This window comes from Sapajus apella, unplaced genomic scaffold, assembly GCF_009761245.1.
Source record: "Sapajus apella isolate SASKATOON/1434 unplaced genomic scaffold, GSC_monkey_1.0 scaffold10, whole genome shotgun sequence".
Lineage (NCBI taxonomy): Eukaryota > Metazoa > Chordata > Mammalia > Primates > Cebidae > Sapajus > Sapajus apella.
In genome coordinates this window covers 27,004,717-27,028,972 of record NW_022436950.1, presented here as the reverse complement: position 1 = coordinate 27,028,972, position 24,256 = coordinate 27,004,717, and the positions used below count along the sequence as shown (strand labels likewise).

The following is a 24,256-nucleotide window of genomic DNA, read 5'->3' as shown; positions in this document are numbered from 1 at the left end:
GTCCCCCGATCATAGGACATTTCTGTTCTCTTCCTTCCTACATGAATGTTTGGTGGTTTAATTTTCTTTATGCAACCACCTACACTATCTTTCAGATATTTCCACCTCCTTCTTTATGGACTGTTCCAAGTTTTCTTATATATTACTTGCACTGTTGTCACACAGAGTATCCTCTCAGAAATGGATACCCCCAAGCTTTCTACAAAGGTGATAAGCTTCATTTCATGTTAATTGCTTTCTTGCTCATTGTCTTGTGATATCTCCAGAATTAATACCATTAAATCACTACCTGTCAGTCTATTAGCATAATTTGGCTTAATTACTTCTATATCTGTTATCTTTAATATTCACATTAAAATTTATTCAACATTTTTTAAGCAATTCAGACAATTTTCTCCATGAATTCCTTTCTTCTTGGCCAGAACCATTTGAAAAGATGATTGAGATAACTCCCTGGTAAAGAGTATAGACTAGAATTGGGCCTATATGTGAAATCAAAACAAAATATTCTTTTTAATTTGCACTAACATCCTAGAATCAAAGTAAAGTCTTGATGTTGAAGATGATTTTTTAAAACAGTATACTGGCAATATCTATTTTTCTAACAGGCAGCCTCGTAATATTTACAAGAGTATTTTTTTTTGGCTAAGGTAAATATTTACTATTTGCTATTTTTATTACTCAGATTAATAGTATCATATACAAAGTATTCACAAAATAATGTTCTATTTTATAATTTAATAGGAAATAATCAGTTATTGTTCTGCCTGCCTTGATTCCCAAAAGTATTTTTTAAACTAATTCATATCAACAAATATTATTAGATATCTACTATGTGTCATGTACTTTGCCATTTGCTGAGCATACAAAAACAAAGCAAAAACATTTAGAAAGCAAATGAGTGGAGCAGGAGAGAAAGGTTACAACAAAGATTACGACAACTGTAATATCTTGAAAGGACCATGCAAAGGCAGCTAAGGAAATAATTCATTCTTTTTAGGGAGTAGGGAATCAGGGAAAAAATGGTAAGAATTCTCCTTTTAGTTATGCTCTGAAAGATATGTGGGAATCTATAAGATACATATGGTGAGGAACAGTGGATTACTGTATTCAAGTAGAGAAAGGTGCACATGAGAAAGTGTATCATTTGTTAAAGAAACTCAATTTAGCAATAAGAAATGAATCAGGCATATACAGAGAGGAAGATGAATCTTGAAAGGCAGAATTCCAAGAGGCTATAAAAGACCTGTAGGCTGTGCCTAGAAATTTGGACTTGATTCTCTGGGCAGTGATAGTTTTAGGCTCAAGAGTCACACAATCAGGTCTATACTGAAAAAAAAAAAATCATTTGAGCATAGTCTAAGACAGATTCAATGGGGAGAGGGTAGAGAAACCAATTTGGGACAATGGATTATTATAAAAGTTCCAGACAGAAACTACTGTGGACAACAAATAAGGCAGTAGAAGCTAAGGGAGAGAGAAGCAGATGAAGAGATGAAGAAAAAGATTAGAAACAAAAATTAATAAACTTTGGAGATATATTTGGGTAGAAAAAGATGATGATAATTTTCAGGAGTGTCTTAAGGAGAAAAACACACCTTGTTTATCTTTGGACCTGTTGTGTAGCACAGACACATTATAGGAATTTAAAAGGGTTGAGAATAAATCAAAGAGTTACCTTCAATCTTACCATCAGACATTTATTAAAAGCTCCATATTTTCATTCAATAATTAGGTCCTCTGGATAACCAAAATAGAAAAGGGATTTAAGCATAATCAAATGTTTGACAAGTAAATTAGCACAGGGTGATTTCTGAGGATGTATATCTGAATGCTTTGGGCTTATATATAAGAAAACTTTAACCTTCATATATGAAAACATTATTAGTCTGTGCTCTTCAAGTTGTTCTTTTTTTCTTTTACAGTATTAGATGTACACAGAATACTCCCATAATTTCATCAAGTTAGTTCTTTCCCTATACACAACTGTAAATGTATTAAGGTCAGGGTGACAACCTTTGGTAATCAAAACACACTAATATAAAATACAAATAAAATAAAATACAAAAAGGAATAAATTTAAAGTGAAATATCTCTAAAAGGAAAACTATAAACCACTAATGAAAGAAATTAAAGAGGACAAAAAAAATGAAAATACATCTCATATTCCTGAATTGGAAGTATTAATATTGTGAAAATGACCATAGTACCAAAAGCAGTCTTATATTCAATACAATCCCTCTCAAAATGCCAGACATTCTTTACAAATTATTTTTTTAATTTTTGTAAAGAACCACAAAAGACCTCAAATAGTCAAAACTATCTTGACCAAAAAAGGAACCACAAAAGACCTCAAAAAGTCAAAGCTGTCCGGACCAAAAAAGAACAGTGCTAGAGGCAGTACACTACCTGACTTCAATATACTACAAAGCTGTAGTAACGAAAATAGCATGAAAATGCCATAAAAACAGACACATAACCCAATAAAACAGAATAGAAAACACAGAAATAAATCCATGTATTCACAGCCTGCTAATATTCAACAAAGGCACTAGAACATCCATGGGAGAAAGGACAATCTCTTCCATAAATTTTGCTGGGAAAATTGGATACCCATATGGAGAATAATAAAACTAGACCCCTACTGATATGATTTGGATCTGTCCCCATACAAATCTCATCTTGAATTCACATGTGTTGTGGGAAGGACCTGATGGGAGGTAACTGAATCATGAGCGCAAGTCTTTCTAATGCCTTTATCTGATAGTGAGTAAGTCTCACAAGATATGATGGCTTTAAAAAAGGTAGTTTCCTTGCACAAGCTCTCTTTGCCTACTGTCATTCATGTAAGACATGACTTGCTCTTCCTTGCTTTCACCATGATTGTGAGACATGTGGCACTGTAAATCCAATTAAACCTCTTTCTTTTGTAAATTTCCCAGTATCAGATATGTCTTTATCAGCAGCATGAAAATGGACTAATACAGTATATTGGTACCAGGAGAGTGGGGCATTGCTGAAAAGATAGCCCAAAATATGGAAGACATTTTGGAACTGGGAAACAGGCAGAGGTTGGTACAGTTTGAAGAGATGAGAAGACAGGAAAATGCAGGAAAGTTTGGATCTTCCTACAGACTTATTGAATGGCTTTCACAAAAATACTAATAGTGACATGAACAATAAGGTCCAGGCTGAGGCGGTCTCAGGTGGAGATGAGGAACTTCTTGGGACCTAGAGCAAATGTGACTCTTGATATATTTTAGCAAAGAGACTGGCATCATTTTGCCACTGCCCTAGAGATTTGTGGAAATTTGCACTTAAGAGAGATGATTTAGGGTATCTGGCAGAAGACATTTCTAAGCAGCAAATGTGACTTAGGTGCTGTTAAAAGCATTCAGTTTTATAAAAGAAGCAGAGCATAAAAGTTGAGAAAATGTGCAGCCTGGCAATGCAATAGTAAAGAAAATTCCATTTTCTGAGGAGAAATTCAAGCTGGCTGCAGAAATTTGCACAAGTAATGAGGAGCCAAAGGTTTATCACCAAGACAATGAGGAAAATGTCTCCAGGGCATGACAAAGGTCTTCACAGCAGCCCCTCCTATCACAGGTCCAGGGTCCTAAGATGAAAAAGTGGTTTCATGGGCAGGGCCCAGGGTCCCTATGCTGTGTGCAGCCTAGGGACTTGGTGCCCTGCATCCCAGCTGCTCCAGTCATGGCTGAAAGGGGCTAACATAGAGCTCACGCCATGGCTTCAGTGGGTGCAAGCCTCAAGCCTTGGAAGCTTCCAGGTTGTGTTGATACTGTGAGTGCACAGAAGAACTGAGATTTGAGAACCTCTGCTAGATTTCAGAAGATGTATGGAAACTTTTGGATGTCCAGGCAGAAATTTGCTGCAGGGGCAGGGCTCTCATGGAGAACATCTGCTAGGGCAGTATGGAAGTGAAATGTACAGTGGGAGCCTCCTCACAGCATCCCTACTGGGGCACCATCTAGTGGAGCTTTGAGAAGAGGCCCACCATCCTCCAGATCCCAGAATAGTAGACCCACTGACAGCCTGTACCACGTGCCTGGAAAAGTCGCAGACATTCAACACCAGCTGGTGAAAGCAGAATGGGAGGTAGGCTGTACACTGCAAAGCCACAGGGACAGAGCTGCCCAAGACCATGGGAACCCACCTCTTGCATCAGCATGACTTGGATGTAAGACATGGAGTCAAAAAAGATCATTTTAGAGCTTTAAGATTTGTCTGCCTCACTGGAGTTTAGACAGGCATGGGGCCTATAGCCCCTTTGTTTTGGCCAATTTCTCCACTTGTAATGGCTGTATTTACCCAATGTCTGTACCCCCATTGTATCTAAGAAGTAAATTAACCTACTTTTGATTTCACATGCTCATAGTTCGAAGGGACTTGCCTTGTGTCAGACAAGACACTGGACTTTGGACTTTTGAGTTAATGCTAAAATGAGTTATGACTTCGGGGTACTATTGGGAAGGCATGATTGGTTCCAAAATGTGAGGATGGTAAGTTGAGGAGGGGCCAGGGGCAGAACTATATGGTTTGGCTCTGTGTCCCCACCCAAATGTCATCTTGAATTCCCATGAGTTGTGGGAGGCTCCTGGTGGGAGATAACTGAACCATGTAGGCCAGTCTTCCCTGTGTTGCTCTCCAGTAGAGAATAAATCTGACGAGATCTGATGGTTTTAAAAAGAGTAGTTCTTCTGCACAAGCTCTCTGTCTTTGCCTGCTGCCATCCATTTAAGATGTGATTTGCTCTTCCTTGCCTTCTGCCTTGATTGTGAAGCTTCCCCAGCCATGTAGCACTGTAAGTCCAATTAAACTTCTTTGTTTTGTAAATTGACCGGTTGCCCAGTGTTAAGTATGTCTTTATCAGCAGTGGGAAACTGACTAATGCTTCTACCACATGCAATAACCAACTTTAACTGGAATAAAGGCATAAATGTAAGACCCCAAACTATGACACTACTAGAAGAAAACACTGGAGAAACAACACTTCAGGACATTGATTTGGGAAAAGGTTTTATAGTTTAGATCTCAAAAGCACAGGTAACAAAAGCAAGATAGAGTAATGGAACTATATTAAGCAAAAAGCTTCTGTGTAGTAAAAGAAACAACGAACAGATTGAAGAGACAACCTGTAGAATGGGAGAAAATATTTGAAACTATTTATCTGTCAGGGACTAATATGCAGAGTATACAATGAGCTCAAACTCAATAGCAAAAAATATATATATACAATTTCAAAATGGGCAAAATATCTGAACAGACATTTCTCAAGAGATGATATACAAATGGCAAACAAGCATGTAAATATGTTCAACATCACTAATTATTAGATAAATGTAAATCAAAGCCCCAATGAGATATCATCACACCTCGGAATGGGTATTTGCAAAAGGACAAAAAATAAGTGCTGAAAAGGACACTGGAAAAAAAGGAGAATTCTTATACAGTGTGAGTGGGAATGTAAATTAGTACACCCATTATGGAAAACAGTATGAATGCTCCTCCAAAAAGTAAAGATGTAACTACCAGACGATTCAGCAATCCCACTACTGGCTATATATCTAAAGTAAGGGAAATCAGTAAGCCAAAGAAATATGTGCACTGCCACATTTACTGCAGTACTATTCACAATTGTCAAGATGTGGAATCAAACTAAATATCTATTAACAGATAAATAAATAAAGGAAATATGGTATTCATACATAATAGAATACTCTTCAGTCATAAAAAAAAGAGTGAAATCTGTAGTTTATGGCAAAATGGATGAGCCAGAAAGATATTATGTTAAATGAAATAAGCCAGTCACGCACACAAAATAAATACTGCATGTTCTCACTCATGTTGAAATTGAAAAAGTTGATCTTACATTAAGTATAGAGTAGAACAGTGGGTTGAAAGGCTGGGAAAGATTGTGGAAGGAGGTATGGGTAGAGGTTGGTCAAGGGATGCAAAATCACAGATAAATAGGAAAAATAATTTCTAGTGTTCTACAGCACTATATGTTGACTATAGTTAACAACAATCGTATATTTTCAAAGAGTGGGATTTTGAATGTTCCAAACATAAAGAAATGGTAAATATCTGAGGTGATTAATACATTAATTATCCTAATTTGATCATCGCATATTTTGTAGATGCATCAAAATATCACAGTGTACCTCAGAATATGAACATTTGTGTTAATTAAAAATAATTAAGACACATATATACTAATTTAATTATTGACATGCTTTTCTGATTATAAACAGTGAACTTTTTTAATGTACTATAAAATTTCTGATTTTTACAAAGAAAACTTCATTTATTCCTGAAAAGGCTTATTTGATAGTAAAAGAAAAAAACCTTAAAAGATTGAAAACATTCTGCATTAATGTTCTGCTACGTGGTAAAATGATATATTACAATGCCCCAATACTGACAATCTAAGAGGCACAAACTAATTATTTTGTGTGTATCCCCAGCCAGTTTCATTCAATTAGCTGCATGATTCAGTTCAAAAGGTGATTAATTGGACCCGGTTTCATACTGCAGAGTTATCATCCTATTTAGGATACATGGAAAGACAGAGAAATTTTAAATTTAAGTTTAATCACCTTATCTAGATATTAAACAGAGAAATAAAAGGAAGGGTAACTGACACGCAAACATTCTTTTAGCTAGAACAATTCCTACTTGCTCTTACCCAGTGGTACAGTCTGTACACAAAACACAATATCAGCAGTCAACACCTCTGGAAGTGGAATATAGAAACTGTCTCTTCTGCTTAACTAGTTGGAGTGATGTGACAAGGATTAGTTATGCATGAGAGGGTATCAGTAGACCCATGAGGTCTCAAAATAATGACTCTCCTTCTCACCCTGAAATCAAATCATCTTAGCTGAGAATGATCGAAAATGTTTAATTATTGCTTTGAAACAAAGTAAGTTATTTGGTTCTATTTTACTATTGTGTCATATTTTTAGGTAGAATTTTTACAACCTTACAAAAAATATGGGTGTAATTTCACATATACTGTAAACAGATTTGAGATCAAAATCTCTTTTTTTGTGGGTAAGTGAATATTTACAAGCACAGTTCCATTCCAGTAGAATCATTTTGCAGTCATTTTTGCTATATGTTGTTCATTATTGTTGTTTTATACATTTTTTAACAGGTAAGAACAGACTTTTTATAGCAATTATGAAATTAATACTTACACATTTTAACATGGGAGTGCTAGCTTAGCTGCCTAAGAACCAATGAAAGAATTTAATTTCCTATACTCATTTTCACATTTCATGGATTGTAGTTTCAAAGGAGTTCTAATTATAAGAGTACCAACTTCTCTCAATTAGTAATTCAATTTGACATAGCTAGAAGTACATTATATATTTTAAGCAACTATATCAGTTTTCCAGAGTGAATTTTGAGCATATTGGCCCAAAATAATTATTGTTACCTACAAAGTTTAAAATGTTTCTTTTCCACAAAACAAATAGTAGTCAATTAATAATGACTTTTGAAAACAGCAACAATGACTTACATATAGCTGGCACTCAAAACTATTTGCTTTAATCAAATATCAAAAAGATTTTGCAATCCATTTAGAAAGGGAAACACACACACGCACACACACACATACATACACACACACACACCCCCCCTTAAAAACTAACACTTAAACTAATACAAATTGAGAGTCCAAGACTATCAGAAATACTATAATAGAATGATAGTAAAACTCTGTTCTTGCGTAGTTCTGCCAGCATCTAGCTCTGTGATATTTTTCAAGGTAAGCACTTGAAATAAATGTAAAGTGAAGCAGACACTATTACAATGTTGAAGAATTAGCATAGGGGGCTAGGAAGGAAGATATCTTGGTTAATAATCCAGCATTTATATAAATCTCTCTGGACTTGTTTCCCTATTTTACAAGGAAGGTTGAACTAAATGACCTCCTAAGTCTTTTCCACAGAATGATAAATTTTCATGAAAGGACAAAAACTAACGGCATGATCAAAATTGCTAAAGTTAAGCCCTGACAACTTCCTAAGTTTGGTTTTACTTGAAATTTGCTGAAGAAGGTGAATATGAATAAATAAAAGGGAAAGCAAACAGTCAGGGTCATAGCACACCTCTTTGCTGAATGAATAAGGAAGCAGAGTCAGAATGACAATTACAATCTATATTTTTATATCTCTTTATAATTTACCAAGTGTTTTCCTACGAATTATACATATACCTATTTCAGCCTTAAAATAACTATTTGAAAAACTTAGTAAGCAAATTATCCAGGATCACTAAAGCATATGAAAATTGGAACCAAATTTCAAAGCAAAACATTTAGAGTCTAGCCATGCTTTTAACCATATCAGTACCTCAAATCAGTAACTTTTGCTCCACTTCCTATTTTCTTACTCCTCAAGGCTTCATCACCTCCCTAACCAATATATTTTTGTGCTTTTCATAACTTATACCTAAAATAGTCATCCCCTGGCTGTGTGTCTCAAATATTCATATTCATCCATTTTATTGTCTTCTTTTTTCCATCCACAGTCTCTTTTCTAACCTAGTTTGCTATAAACAAACTTCGAATGTTAAATGGAATTTCAAAGAGAAGAAATACTTGAAGTTCTTGAAACTCCATTTAACATTCAAAAGTAATATAATAGCTAATAAGTTAAGCTCTGCGTTCTGACAGCAAAGAATAAAATAAAAAATTTTAAGCGAGATTAGATGTAAGAACCAGAGCCACCAATTTCTACACATCCTGAAAGCTCTTAAAGCATCTTAAAAGCTTCCAAGAGATTTTATTGTTTTAAATAAACCTGTCTTAAATCAATATTCAAGAAACTATTACTCAACTTTAAAAGCTTAAATCATAATTATAATTCCAACAGTAGTGATTTTTATTGTACTATTCCATCTGCATTAATCTTAAAATTACTATTGACCCTTGAACAACACGGGTTTGAACTGCATGGGTTCGCTTATACATGGATTCTTCTCAACCAAATGTGGATTGAAAATACTGAATTTGCAATATTTGAAACTCAAATATATGAAGGAACAAATTTTTGTATATACCTGGTGATATGGTTTGGCTCTGTGTCTTCACCCAAATCTCAGCTTGTAGATTCTATAATTCCCCTGGTGGGGAGGGGACATGGTGGGAGATGACTGAATCACAGAGGTGGGTCTTTACCATGCTGTTCTCGTGATAATGAATGGGTCTCAGGAAATCTGATGGTTTTAAAAATGGGAGTTTCTCTGTACTAGCTCTTTCTGCCTGCTACCATCCATGTAAGATATGACTTGCTCCTCCTTGTCTTCTGCCGTTACTATGAGGCCTCCCCAGCCATGTGGAACTGTTAGTCCAATAAAACTTTTCCCTTTGTAAATTGCTCAGTCTCAGACATATCTTTATCAGCAGCATGAAAATGGGCTAATACAGTACATTGGTACCAGTAGAGTCTGGTATTGCTGAAAAGACAACCCAAAATGTGGAAGCTGCTTTGGATCTGGGTAACAGGCAGAGGTTGGAACAGTTTAGAGGGCTGAAAAGACAGGAAAATGTGGGAAAGTTAGGAACTTCCTAGAGACTTATTGAATGGCTTTGACAAAAATGCCAAATAGTGATATGAACAATAAAGTCCAGGCTGAGGTGATTTCACATGGAGATAAGGAACTTGTTCAGAACTGTAGCAAACGTGATCCTTGTTATGTTTTAGCAAAGAGACTGGCAACATTTTGCGCCTGCCCTAGAGATTTGTAGAACTTTGAACTTGGGAGAGATGATTTAGGATATGGAGGAAGACATATCTAAGCAGTAAAACTTTCAAAATGTGGAGTGGGTGTTGTTAATGGCATTCAGTTTCAAAAGGAACACATAGTATAAAAGTTTGAAGAATTTGCAATCTGACAATGAAATAGAAAAGAAAATCCCATTTTCTAAGAAGAAATTCAAGATGGCTGCAGAAATTTGCATAAGTAATGAGGAGGCTAATGTTAATCACCAAGACAATGGGGAAAATGTCTCCAGTGCAAGTCAGAGACCTTTGTGGCAGCCCCTTCCAGCTCAGGTCCAGAGGCCTAAGAGGAAAAAGTGGTTTTGTGGGCTGGACCCAGGGTCCCCATGTTGTGTGCAGCCTAGAGACTTGGTGCCCTGCATCCCAAGTTGGCCCCTTTCAGCTGCTCCAGCCGTGGATGAAAAGGGGCCATTGTAGAGCTTAGGGCATGACTTCAGATGGTCTAAGCCTTAACCTTGGCAGCTTCCATGTGATGTTGAGCCTGTCAGTGCACAGAAGTCAAGAACTGAGATTGGGGAACCTCCGCCCAGATTTCAGAAGATGTATGGAAATGCCTAGATGCCCAGGCAGAAGTTTGCTGTAGAAGTGGGGTCCTCATGGAAAACCTCTGCTAGAGCAATGCATAAGTGAAATGCAGAGTGGGAGTCCCCACACAGAGTTCCTACTGGGGTTCCACCTAGTGGAGCTATGAGAAGAAGGCCACTGTTCTCCAGACCCCAGAATGGAAGATCCACTGATAGCTTGCACCATGCACCTTGGAAAGCTGCAGATGCTCAACACCACCCATGAAAGCAGCCAGAGTGAGGCTGCATCCTGCAAAGCCACAGGAGCAGAGCTGTCCAAGACCATTGGAACCTACCTCTTGCATCAGTGTGACCTTGGTGTGAGACATGGAGTCAAGGAGATCATTTTAAAGCTGTAAGATTTGACTATCCTGCTGGATTTCGGATATGCCTGGGGCCTGTAGCTCCTTTGTTTTGGTCAATTTCTCCCATTTGGAATGGCTGTCTTTACCCAATTCCTATACTCCCACCGTATCTAGAAAGTGACTAACTTGCTTTTGATTTTACAGGCTCATAGGTGGAAGGAACTTACCTTGTCTCTGGTACAATGTTGGACTCTGAACTTTTGAGTTAATGCTGAAATGAGTTAAGGCTTTGGGGGACTGTTGGGAAGACATGAATGGTTTATGTGAGGACATGAGATATGGGAGGGGCCAGGGGTGAAATTATATGGTTTGGCTCTGTGTCCCACCCACATCTCATCTTATAGCTCCCCTAATGCTCACGAGTTATGGGAGGGACCTAGTAGAAGATGATTGAATCATGGGGCAGGTTGTCCTTGTGATAGTAAATGGGTCTCACACAACCTGATGGTTTTAAAAATGGGGTTTTCTCTGCACAAGCTCTCTCTTTGCCTGTTGCCATTGTGAGGCCTCCCCATCTATATGGAATTATAAGTCCAATAAACCTCTTTCTTTTGTAAATTGTCCAGTCTTGCATATGACTTTATCAGCAGTGTGAAAGCAGACTACTACAGTCAGTTTCTCAAGGCTGACTTCAGGATCTGATATGTACACATTTTGGTATCTGAAAGAGTGGTAGAACCAACGACAGGAGTATATCCTATAAGAACTGTACATTTTTGTGGGCAAGACTGAACACTATCAGTTCAAAGGAGAATTACAAACATCCAACAGAATTCAAAATTCAACACAACCATTTGAACAGTACAGGATATATTTCCTTTACAAGTTATCTGCTATATTACCAATTTACAAATAAAATTATTCAATGGTTACAAATTATTCCCTTATTACAAAAAAAAATTATTTTCTCCCTATATCAGTAGGCCATTGTTGATTTGTAGACTGTATATGGATCAATCAAATCTTATTTTCCTAAAATGTTAACAGTGTTTCAATATTTAATTTTTCAAAAGGTGAATCAAAAGAAATCAAATATGCAAGAAACAGCTTTCTTTCTTTATATCATTTAACTTGCTATAAAATGTGTTTTTCAAAATCAGTGATGGTATTTTTCAACTACTAAATATCTGAATAATCTGATTAATAAAAACAGTATCATTATTTATAGATATAACATAAAACAATCTTTTAAATATTTTAGTCAAAAATACTTCAAAGTTTTCTCACATAATGAAACCATTATGAAATCTCTGAATTTAAATGTCTCTTTCAAAAACATAATTTTATAAGATTAGATACTTGGAACCCCTTTGCACAAATTTAAATGGATTTATATTTCTATAGTAATTGTAAACTTCCTTTTCAGTCTATGTTCTCTGATGATGATGATGCATCTGCTACATATTATAGTACTGCCACTTTTTGAATGCCATTTCAAATTCAGAAAAGGGTAACTGTCACTTCTTAGGAGCTGTTCGAAAAAGGTATTATGTCTTGGGTTCCAGCAGTATGCCTAGCACCACAAAAAGCTTTTTGAATTCTCTTATTTCTTCAGTAACTGCACAGGTAAATCTCTTACAGCTATTCATGATATTAATGTTATTACTGCTTATAATTTTTTGGAGGGTAATAACTCAAATTTGAGACCAAATAGTGTATGTGTTTCCAACAATATGCACACATTCAGATTTGTCAATGCCTTCCAAAATTCTAGTGCCATCATGTATATTCAAACTTTTTTTTCCACAACCATTTTCAACACTACAACAGACCAGTCTCATGGCTTTTGACACATCCTGTGCCTATTCCTATTTCTAATATATTCCTTATGCTTTTCTTCTGGGATGGAACACCAGTTTTCTTTATCACTAATTATTAATGCTGTATTCTTCTAAGTTAAGTCAAACTGAACTTTTCAAAATCTTCAGAAGACTATAGCACACACTGATCCTGATAGTCTCTGAAAATTCTATTGTACATACAGTCCGCAATATCACATAAGTTCACAATACATTTTTTAAATTTTATTACACAGCTACAAGTTGATTATAAATTTCTGGTGAATAAAAGCAAAGACTACTAATTCAGTACTTGTCACCCATACCCAATCAAGATATAATTAGCTGTAAGCCATTACACTGCTTCAAATACAGCAGAGATTATATTCTTACAACACATCTATCTGGAAAATAGTGCCAGCCCTTCCGTGCTTCACCTAGTAACTGGCCTATCAGCATTAGCTTCGGGGTGAAAAAAATATATATGCCTTATTTGAGGAACATATTTACTGCTTACTTCAACCATGTTATTAAAATAAGAATTGCCTATCATAGAACCAACTCCTCCCAGCCACACATACGTTTTACAGGTAATGAGACCTGGGCCAATCAGAGGCCTTCTCTGAGGTTTTCCAAATTGGAATTAAGGGAAGAAGAGAACCTTATTCTTTGAGTGGTAAAGTTAAGAAGATATGGGAATGGTAGATGTTGGCAGCTATGGTCCAACTTTATAGTTAATCTCTGAGGATAACACTAACAGATGGTGAAAAATATAGATAGATGAGAAAGAAGAAGAGTGGTTTCTAGATTTTCTAGTTCCTGCTTTATTTCTGAGGTCCAGAAATGTCTTTGCCCTTTATTATTCAACTTTCCTACTAAAAGGAAGAGACCAGGAGAGATAGGTCACTAAAATGCACTGAAACCTAAAATATGTTGGCACAACAACATTTTATCATGATGTTGTTATCTCCATTTTACAATTAAAGAAACAGAGGCTCAGGAAATGTAAATAAATTGTGCTGGATTGCACAGCTACAAAGTGATATAGCTTATTTGAATCCAGATGTTTGGCTCTTAAGTCTTTCTTTTCTTTTGTGCTATTGCCTCCTGACTTCTTATACTCCTTATAAATAAATAGGCAGATAATAAAAGTTATTAAATAATTTGAGATGTTTTGAGTTTCATATTAAAAAAATAACCTACCTTAAGTAATTCTTAACGAAGGCAAATGCAGAGAGGTAGAAAATATATAATTGGAAAGAGCAGTAGTTCTCAAACTACCTACACGTAAATGAATAGTTTGTTTAGTTTGAAACTGCTACTCTACAATGCTTTTTAAATATAGGAAAAATAAATTACTAGAAAAAAAATCATGTGCTTTCATATTATAACAATGTCAAACTGATAAAAAAATTTCCTAAATATTCACTCTCAATTTTAGTATTTACATCAAAGAAGACCAGCACCAATCTATAGCCCATACTCTCAGTAATACTGGGCTAAATGATGAATGAGAATAAGCCAATAATGTTCATGTATATTAGCTTGTATATTAAAAATATATTATGCATCTAGCTTTTATTGAAATAAAAAGCGATTCTTATCTCCCAAACAATCGTTGCAAAATCTTGTTACTTCATTAAGCTACTGTTCATGCTAACTTAGTTTGAGAAAAAAAATAAAGTCTGTTTAAAATAAGAACACAGGGACACACGGAGAGGAACATCATACACCGGGGGTTGGGGGGCTAGGGGAGGAACAGCAGAGGGTCAGGAGATTGAGGAGGGACAGCATTAGGAGAAATACCTAATGTAGATGACGGGGCAATGGATACAGCAAACCACCGCCATGGCGCATGTGTACTTATATCACAAACCTGCATGATCTGTACATGTACCCCAGAACTTAATGTTATCATAGAAAAATAAAAATAAAAAAAGAAAGTTGAATATAGAATAAAATATATATTGTCTTACTAAACCAGGTAGAGAGAAAAAATGGAGACCTGTCAACTCAGATTATGTTCATGTTTGTTTTGATTTTATATATATTAAGCATCAACATTGCTAATTAATTTTGAATATAGTAATTATTATTCGGTAGTTACATCTATTTCATCTTTCCGACAGGCTCAGGGGATGTGAATTGGTCTTACTGAGGATATTGATAAAACAGGATTATTAATGTTGTCTTTATCCTTTCTGTCAAAGCTGGCACATAAAAAGAGGTTCCCACACCTGCCATTTTCCAAAATGTGGCAGCACTTCATAAAACTTCCCTAACTGCATTTTGACAAAGTGAAATTTTGTTTTACATCATGAGATCTGGGCAATGATTCTAGAAAAATGTGCTAATTAAATTTTTAAAAACACACACAAAAACATGAAATAGATTTTTCCCATAGCAAGTAAGTAGTTTTGTATAACATACTATGTAACAACACTGTGATTCAATTTTTAATTTTCTTTTTCAAATGTTACTAACCATAGAGTATACTTAACAACAATGCATATGGTAATGAGATCAGTATTTACTGGTTACTCTAAATAATTATCAATATGTTTTATAACTTTGAAATAAAACTATCTTACAAATTTTTGTATGTGGATAAAACTTACCAATATTGGAATCTTCATTTATTTCATATTTTCTTTTTCTCAGAGTTCATAAGATCATCTAACATGAGTTTATGGTAAAGTTTTGAATTAACCAAATATCATCTGTCAGAATCTATGTAGAGTTATTATTATGAAAAAAAGTCTTGCATGACAACATTAAATTTAACCATTTTATGTTTGAATATTCACATTAATCCTGAATAGAAAAAAGGTGGTTTTAATAAGCACTTTATAATAGCTAATAAAAGTCGAACAACTGTAGAAAATTCCTTAAAGTTATTGATAGTGAAATACAACAGTAAAGTTTGAAAATCATAAAATAAACATTTTGTCAGCTATTTGATAGATGACACTATTTCCTCTTGTCTCAAATAGAAAAAATAGTAAATTTGAAATGATGATACAGAAACCAATTAATGGACCAATACGCCTCAAAAATATAGGCAAAATAGTGATTTGTTCTTTAGTATTTGCTCAGTGATGTCACAAATATGGTATTTTGCAAATAGGGTTCAGTAAATGTTTAATTGAAACATTTTAATATAGGAAGTATAAATGAGTAATAAGGTTCAAAATAGCTATTTCCTGGTTGCTGAAATAACACTGACTGTGCCTGTCTCACACTTGTATTAACTTCATATTGTATTGACAGAGAAAAGCTTTATAGTACTACTGGAATGGCCAGCATGGTACGATATTAGTATGTCTCAGCTGTCAAAAAAAAATAACCTATGGCACAGCAAAAACTTGTCTCAAACTTCAATGGGAGCATGTGCTTTAAAGACTTATATTCTGTATTAAAGGCTTCTATGAATAAACTTCCAAAAGTCTTGAGGTTCCTGAAGGTTCTATCTTGTCTTGCTCCATTTCTCAGTCTTTTCAACCCAATCATCTACTCTATAATTTCTATATCCACAAAACTTTCCCCAGCCCTAGTCTCTCCTAATACAATCAAGTTCTTATGTTGGGTAGATATTTCCAATAGAATATCCCAAAGATATCTTAAAATAAACGTCCCAAAACCTAAACTAATCACCATTTCCTGACACCTAGCCATTCTTCCTTTTTCAAGAAAAGTTCTTGCTCTGTTGTCCCTCAACCTCCTGGTGGAGTCAAGGGTTCCCAGCAGCTCAGCCTTCAGAGTAGCAGTGACCACAAGCTCACACCTCCATGCCCAGCTATCGGTCTTGAACTCCTTGCCTTGAGAGATCTTCCTGCTTAGGCTTCCCAAAGGGCTGGAATTAAAAGTTTGAGCCACCACAATGGGCCCCTTTTCCTTCTGATAGCCTCTATTTCTGTTGGCTGCATCAATATCATCTAGCCCTCAAAGCAGAAGACTTGCAAATCTTAATTCTTGTTTCTTCATAGTTCACATCTCCAACTTAACACTAGCACCTCCCACTAGGCCGGCTTTACAGACAGGCAACCTGTGCAGAGTCACACAGTCACACAGAGTCCCTTGCTTGGAAGGGTCCCATGCTTCTCCACACTCATGGCTGTTCTCTGCTCTGCAGTCACCATCTTTCAAATCATGAATCACCTCTGAACAAGAAACCCTACATTTTCTTGCACCAGGCCCTGCCAATTACATAGCCAGTCCCGTCTCCCACGTCCTTCATTCTCTGTAAAACATATGTTAGCCTCTAATCATGCCACGAAATTTCTCATCTCCCTGTCTTTGTGTTCATTTTTCCTCTACTGAGAATGTTCCATTTGTTAATCAAATACTCAAATACACATTTCTGCTGCCACCTCCTCCAGTAAACTTTCCCTGCACAATTAAGCTAGGTTAATCACTCACATAATTATTCTATCATTTGAATGATAAGAATATGTTATTATTACCTGCTTATGTATCTTTTATTCTATGAGGTGAAGAAGTAGGAATTATTTCATAACTAAGTTAGTGACATGTAATAAACACACAATTATGTGTTATTGTATGAATTAAAAAGATGATGAAAAAATAATATAACCCTGCTATTAAGTCTTACAAATTAGTGTATTTTCAGAACAAAAGGCTATTGGAGTTTTATTTTCACTCAAATAAAAATAATACTTGTATTATTAATGCTATATATAAACAGTTTTGGTATCTATCAACTTCTCCCTAGTTCCTTCTTTATCCTCACTCAGTCCAATCACTTTCATCTCTGAACTGTATCATTGTAATGGGCTCTCTTCCCTTCCTCCAGTTCTTTCCCCACAATGCAGCCAGAGGGATGTTTTGAAATAAGAATCAGACTGTGTACCCACAGTAATTATTCTTTGGCTATATCCTGAATATTTCAGCTTAAATATTACTTCCTCAGTGATGCCTGGAAAAGATACTTAGCCCCATAAATTAAAACATGCCACATCCCCACCAAACATACACACATATTCTCTCTCTCCCTCTCTCCCTCTCTCTCTCTCTCTCTCTCTCTCTCTCTCACACACACACACACATACACACACACCTTTAATGATTTTCATTGTACTCTCTAACACTTAGCTGATTTTGTAATTTACAAGTTTCATAACAAAGTTTGTCTCCCTTACTAGAGCAAAAGCTTTAAGTTGGGAATTACATATACTTGGCTTGCTATTCCATCACTAGTATACCTAGCAGATAGAAGGTGTTGAAAAACAACTTGTCAAATTAATGTACATAGCAGTATTATGTAAACACATGGAATAGGAATTTTTTAAAACTCTAAAATGTACATATCCTGATGTCAAAATATCATTCTCATTCTCTTTTACCCTTTTCAATATTATGGTTTATATTGGTTATCCTGATTCATGGTACTTCATATTGCATTTAATGAAACTGCAACTATTTTACCTATTTGTGAAGATTTCTACAAATCATTCGGTAATGTCTTTGTTTAGATTGTGTGTCTGAGTTCTTTCCTATAGATCCTATTGAGCACATAAGAAGTTAAGGGAAATAATGCAAAAGGTACCAAAATTTTATGAAGAGTAAATACTGCTTTCCTCACATATACATTAACACAAATTAGAAGGTTTTATAACTATGCAACTGGGAACCATGAAAATATTTTCCTATCTCAAACTCACTGGGCTTCAAGCATAATTTTAAGTATATGCTTTTAAGACAGCCACTTGAGCATACAATAACCCTTGCATTATCATGAAGCAAAACCTAAAGACAACATCACTTCAATAGTCTATATAAAATTATGAATATTTTATTTAACTATTTTTTGTGCTTCTGCTTGTGCTTCATAATGGCCTTTGAGACATTGATTCTTTCACGTTCTAACTCCCTAAGCCTCAGTTTCCTCACCCATAAAATGGTATATTAATGGTACCCACATCATAGTGTAATTAAAAAGATTAAATGATCTATGTAAAACAGTTAGTATAATGTTTGCCAACTTGTGAGTATCCAGTAAATCTGAACTAACAATAATAACTACTCAAAACTTTGTTAGGATCTAAAAGTCACAGAACTAGAAATAAAAATGACAAAGTACTACAAAGGTCTAGCTGAAGAGCAAAACTCAAAGCTTAAAGAGTGCCTATGCCTGTCAGGCAGTTTGACTGGTTCTCATTAGCTGCTCCCTGGCACTTGTTTTTCTTCCTATACTTCTGCCTCTTTGATAGCTAGGCAAAATTACACCTCCAATGTAATCAGATAAGGACTGTGAAAGGAACCGTTACAATTAATTTGACTGAGAAGTAGACACGGACGATAAACGTGCAGTACACCCTCAGGACCACAAACACTTTACATTTATATCTATTTATCCATATGTCAATTAAGGAACCAACTTGCTATGTCTTTTAATAAGAAGTATTCATTTCCAACTAAAGTTGCCAAATTCCTATAATTCAAATCTATATTCGGTGGTGATTTTTAAATGAAAAGAAAACATGCTTTTACAAGCAACGTTCCCTTCTTGAATATTTCCACTTTATTGCTTTTGAATCGCCCACGTTCAAATGAGACAACTAAATGCTGTGTCTTTTTTTGTTGTTGTTCAGAGGCTAGATGAAGGTAATTTGCTGCTTCATGCATCTGTTTCCTCATCAGCACAGTGAGGACTAGGCTAATTAGGGGATGAAAACAATATGGTCATATGGATAGGCCAGATTGCTTGTCACTCAGTTATTCAATATGTGGGCTCTGTTTTGAGGACAGGAAACAGATAATGATTCTCTGGCATCTCTTTTGCAATGTGTGAAAAGAAAGAACTGGGAAGTGTTCAGATGTTTACCTGCTTATTTTTAGCCTTCATCCTAGAAATAATCTTATTGGACTGTGCCATTCATTTTGTCTTTACAAGAATAATCTTTATTAGAAAGCTTTGACCACAGCCAGTAACTTCCAAAGAGAATGCAAAAACCCAATCAACTAACTTGAGTTCTGTTCAATTCATGCAAATTCATTATTCTGTAATATTCTATGGGCCAGAAAAATTTTGTCCAAACACAAGTAAATGTGCCCCAATTTCAGAAAGTCTAATTTAACTTATGTAGTTATTTAGTAAGGAAAAATTAACATCTGAAAATAAGAGATTAATTATAGAGCTTATACCAGGTGTGTTTTCTGGTACCAGTCTGTCCTCAGTCACTTATAACAGGTAGAATTCAGACTCAAGGACAGCCTTGCCCTGGCCTGGCTTGGGAAAGTGAATTCGTACAACTAGGTTCTCTCTCAGCTATTTGAACTAGGAAATCCCAAAGGAAATGGTGGCCAAAAAAAGTTGAAAACACGCATTAAGAGTTTTATAAATATGCACAAGCAAAAGTTATGAACAAATATAAGTGAGCAAGAGCAGTTAGGTGGTAAAATAGAAGTCGAGAACAGATGCACAGAAGTAAGCAGAAACATTACGAGATAGACAGAAAGAGAGAGAGAGACAGAGAGAGAGAGACCAGGAAAGGGAGAGAACTATTCCTATTTCTGAAAGCTTTAGGTTCCTATTGTTTTGAAAGTTCCAGGTCCTTAATGCCAAGAATCCTATGATTATCAGTTTCAATGCACCTGACCATTCTACATACCCTATCTTTGAATTTTCCAGAGACCACTACCTCCCTTATTGATAATGTCATAACCTAAATGCCACTAAGACCTCCAACTGGATAAGGTCACCAGCTTTTTAAGAGATAAGTAAAAACTGGCTGACATAACCTTCTTCTCAAATATCGTCAGAGACCCTGCATTTCTCCCCAACCCTCCAAAGATCAGTTTGCGGGTAGGAATGATGATTTAGCTTTTCCTCTTCAGCCCTGGCTTTGGGTTCCCACTTCTGCTACATTCTCTGACTGCACCCTAAATTTCACTTTCAGCATTGCTATGTTTTTGTTGTATCATGATTGCCCCACTAGGCACTACACAAATCCCTTCATTCCCCAAAGTGTCATATATTCAGGAATGTTTGTATGGCTGACTATTAAAATCTGGAACCAGAATGATTGTTACATTACAGCAAATAACTTAAATGCCAGGTATCCCTATTCTTAAAATCTCCCAGTCATTCTTATCATAAAGGAACTGCTATTCATTATCTTTTCTACTTAAGCCCCATATTCCTGCCATGTTAGTAGACTCCCTTTTTCTCCCCTGATTCCCTCTTTAAAGCCCCTAGTTTCTTCTTGATCTCTTAGAGGCACCTCTTTCTCTTTCTCTTAGCCACCCAGACTGGACCAGCACATCTTATACTCATAAACCGTGAAGGATTCCAGTTAAACCACACTCTGAAAGATAGTCCCTTGTATCCCCAAGAGGAATTCTTAAGTTGCAACAAGAAAAGGAACTTTTTATAAATACAAGAACAGCAAATATTGAGTACTTACTGTGTGCCAAACATTATGCTTAAAAGCCATCAACTCATTAAATTCTTGTATCTCTCTTAATTTGAAGGTTTTATTAACATCCTTACTTTAATGATTAAAATTTGTATGAGGTTCACAATATTAGGAAGTAACAGCATCTGAACTAGAACCAGAATATTCACTCACAACCACCATGATTCTACCTGTCTGGTTGCCCTATATGTAACATTACAACAAAGCTGTGTGCTGATGATAGAAAATGCATTTAAAATTTATCTGAGAGATATGTTCTGTGGAAACCATTAGCGCTAAAACTGACAAGAGGCTAGAAAGAGGTAGCACACAGTAAGTTTCTGATGAAAATGAATGTCATTTTAACAGAGGGCTTCATGCTGATTGCTGCCTAATAATAGTTCATGGTCTTACACATAAAATCCCCTATGTACATTACTGCATTCATGATAATTCTACTTTTTTCTGTCATGTTGACAGGCAAAAAAAAAAATGTCCTATAGGTATTTGTGTCCTATAGAAGCATATTTGAACTTCTCAATTAAATAAAAGCCACATTAAATTCTCACTTTTAACTCTTATGGGAATCAGTTATTACCTAGTTGAAGAACTGATTTTCAACTCTAACTCTAGGCAAATGAACAACCTCAAAGGAAGATGGCATTTTAAATACCTTATAACAATTTAGAAAATATATTTTATCTATTTAATAAAATATGACATTGAATATCTATGCAAAACCAAGACTCCTGTTACTTGTAAAATTGGAACTTTTTAATATATGTGTACCATCAAGTACATCTTACTGGAAAGAAACAGTATGTGAAAAGCTTGGCACACTGAAGAAACCAAAAGGAGGCCAGTGTGGCTGTAGCACAGGAAAGAGTAGCAAAAGAAAGATAGGAAGGCACCAGATTATGGATGCGAGGGTTTCTTGGTCATGACGGAGATTTTGGATACTGTTTAAAGAAAAAATATAAAACTTCTAAAGACAGCTGGATAGTATTTTCCATGAGTTCTGAAATAAGAACCAAATAGCTACTATGTTCTTATCCCAACCATTTAAAGATAGTGCCTCCTTATATAATAGGTGCCATGCAGTATGCACGTATGTATTATGTCTGTGAATTGAATTGTAGTGTGCTGTTGCTTGTGCCAATAGCAGGGAAACACCACAGAGAGGCAAACAAGCAAGCCATATGTGCTGCTGGCACACTGACATACAGTACAGTTATGGCATATGCCTTCAGTATCTCAAAATTATGTTGTTGGTAGTTTCATTGCCATATTTAATTATATATTTAAGTTGATTTGGAGGCTTTTAAAAGGAAATGATTTCACACTACTAATCTTATGATTATGCACTTAGCAGCTAATAACAATGTGCTATTTGCTGGAAGGAATATATGTTTGCAGACAAGTTTCCTAAATTAGCTTTTTAATTTACATAAACATAATTGCCCTTTCAATTTTAAAGGTATTAAAAATTTGTTATTTTGAGCAAAAATTAGTATGCTGATGTAAAGTCACTTTAAACATCTATTCTAAAACCTTGGCTAATGTTGGATTAAGTGTACATGTATGCATATAAAACATATATATATGTAAATACACATAAGTTATTGTATTATATATCTTTCTATATCACATTTATGATATAGTATATATCTATAAATTATATATAACAAATTATATATGTTACAAATGTAACTTACATATACATCTTTAAGTTGTAGGTATATAAGCTATCACACACACATATACATGAGTGTGTATAGACATACATATGAATGCTTTTTGAAAGCCGCTTTTAATGCATTAGCATGTTAAACATCTTCCAAAAGTACAATTTGCTCATTATTTTATTTAAAAAAATCACTCTATGCAAATTTTATACCAAAGGATAAGTTCTAACATACAAAGCACAAAGGGATTCTAATAGAGCATTTCTTTCTTTCTCTGCCAAATAAAACAAAAGAGAAAATCTAAAAGAAGTCACTGACTCTTGAATCCAATTCTAGTTTCTCTAATATCAAGTATGTGACCAATGAGAAATTTAACCCTTGAGCTCCAATCTTTACAATGCTAACACAACAATATAGTTGGCAAAGCTACAGTAAGATTAAAGGAGACAATGCCTGACACGCAGAAGAAGCACAACAAATACAAATTTTCTTCTCACTAGTTTGGAAAATGTCTTCAGCAGCATTCCACAAAGGAAAAGTATTCATAGCAACGTTTCTTGAAGATGAAGTACCCACAAACAATACCTGCAAACAGCTGCGGAGCTGTAAAGTATTTAAAGGAAGCCGAAAAAATCACATTTTCATCCATATATTTCCAGATTGACATGCTGCACATTTAAGAGAGTTCAGCACCAGCAAATTATATTTAGCTATTTAGAGAGTTATTGGTTTTAAGTCTTCTCTATAAGACAGGAGTGGTGATAATAACAGCAATTAGGTCTTGTGAACCAAACATGTAAACTTAAGTTTATAAGGTAATGACACACATCCCACTATTCTATACACAGTCTGGATATTTACTCCAAAGTTTAGGTCCATTTCTTTGAATATTTAGAATAAATTTCAAAATGTGATGACACTGACCACACTATAGGCTTTCAGATCATAAGCATGTTGGTAAATAAGATATGCTTCACTTGCAAATGATGGAATGCTGGCTGAGCCGAATTCAAAAACCCAAATCAAAAACAAACCAATAAAAACCACCACGCCTCTGGCTGTATGTGTTCAAGTCTGCGGAAAGAAATCCACAACTGAGTTTTCTTAGGAAATAGAATATTTCTTCAGCTAGTGGGAGAATATGAATAAGGGTTTGAAATAAGAGGAAATGTGGTAGAGCAATCAGACATAACTTCCATAATTTGGATAATATTTTAGAATTAAATTATTTTAAAATCTTTAATGTCCTTTGTTTCTTGCCAACACCCTGAGATTAATTTTATTATTTTGCAAATGAAAAAACTGAAACTCCAGAAGGTTTAGCAGTACTTTAGGGATCACATGAGGCAAATAAACCTTAGAAGAAATTAAAGAAGATACTTATTGTTAGAAGAAAGTAAGATATTTAACTCAACGTCCTTGTTTTTAGGTTTGTCTTGAGACAGAGACTTGCTCTGTCACCATGCTGACAGTGGTGCTATCTTGGCTCACTGCAACATCCACCTCCTAGGTTCAAGGGATTCCCCTGCTTCAGCCTCCCAAGTAGCTGGGACTACAGGTGTGTGCCACCACACCTAACTTTATATATATACACACACACACACACACACACACACACACACACACACACACACAC

At 35.4% G+C, this 24,256-nt stretch overlaps 1 protein-coding gene and 1 long non-coding RNA gene across 5 annotated transcripts in view; one reads left to right on the top strand and one right to left on the bottom strand.

The window, feature by feature from the left end:
- The window catches only part of ERBB4 (erb-b2 receptor tyrosine kinase 4), a 1,187,662-nt gene that overhangs the window by 1,103,199 nt on the left and 60,207 nt on the right, over positions 1-24,256 (bottom strand). The gene's annotated exons all lie outside the window — the stretch shown is intronic.
- On the top strand, positions 21,204-21,428 carry LOC116551479. Its single transcript, XR_004268959.1, has 2 exons — positions 21,204-21,291; positions 21,337-21,428. It is a non-coding gene; the product is annotated as an uncharacterized LOC116551479 (long non-coding RNA).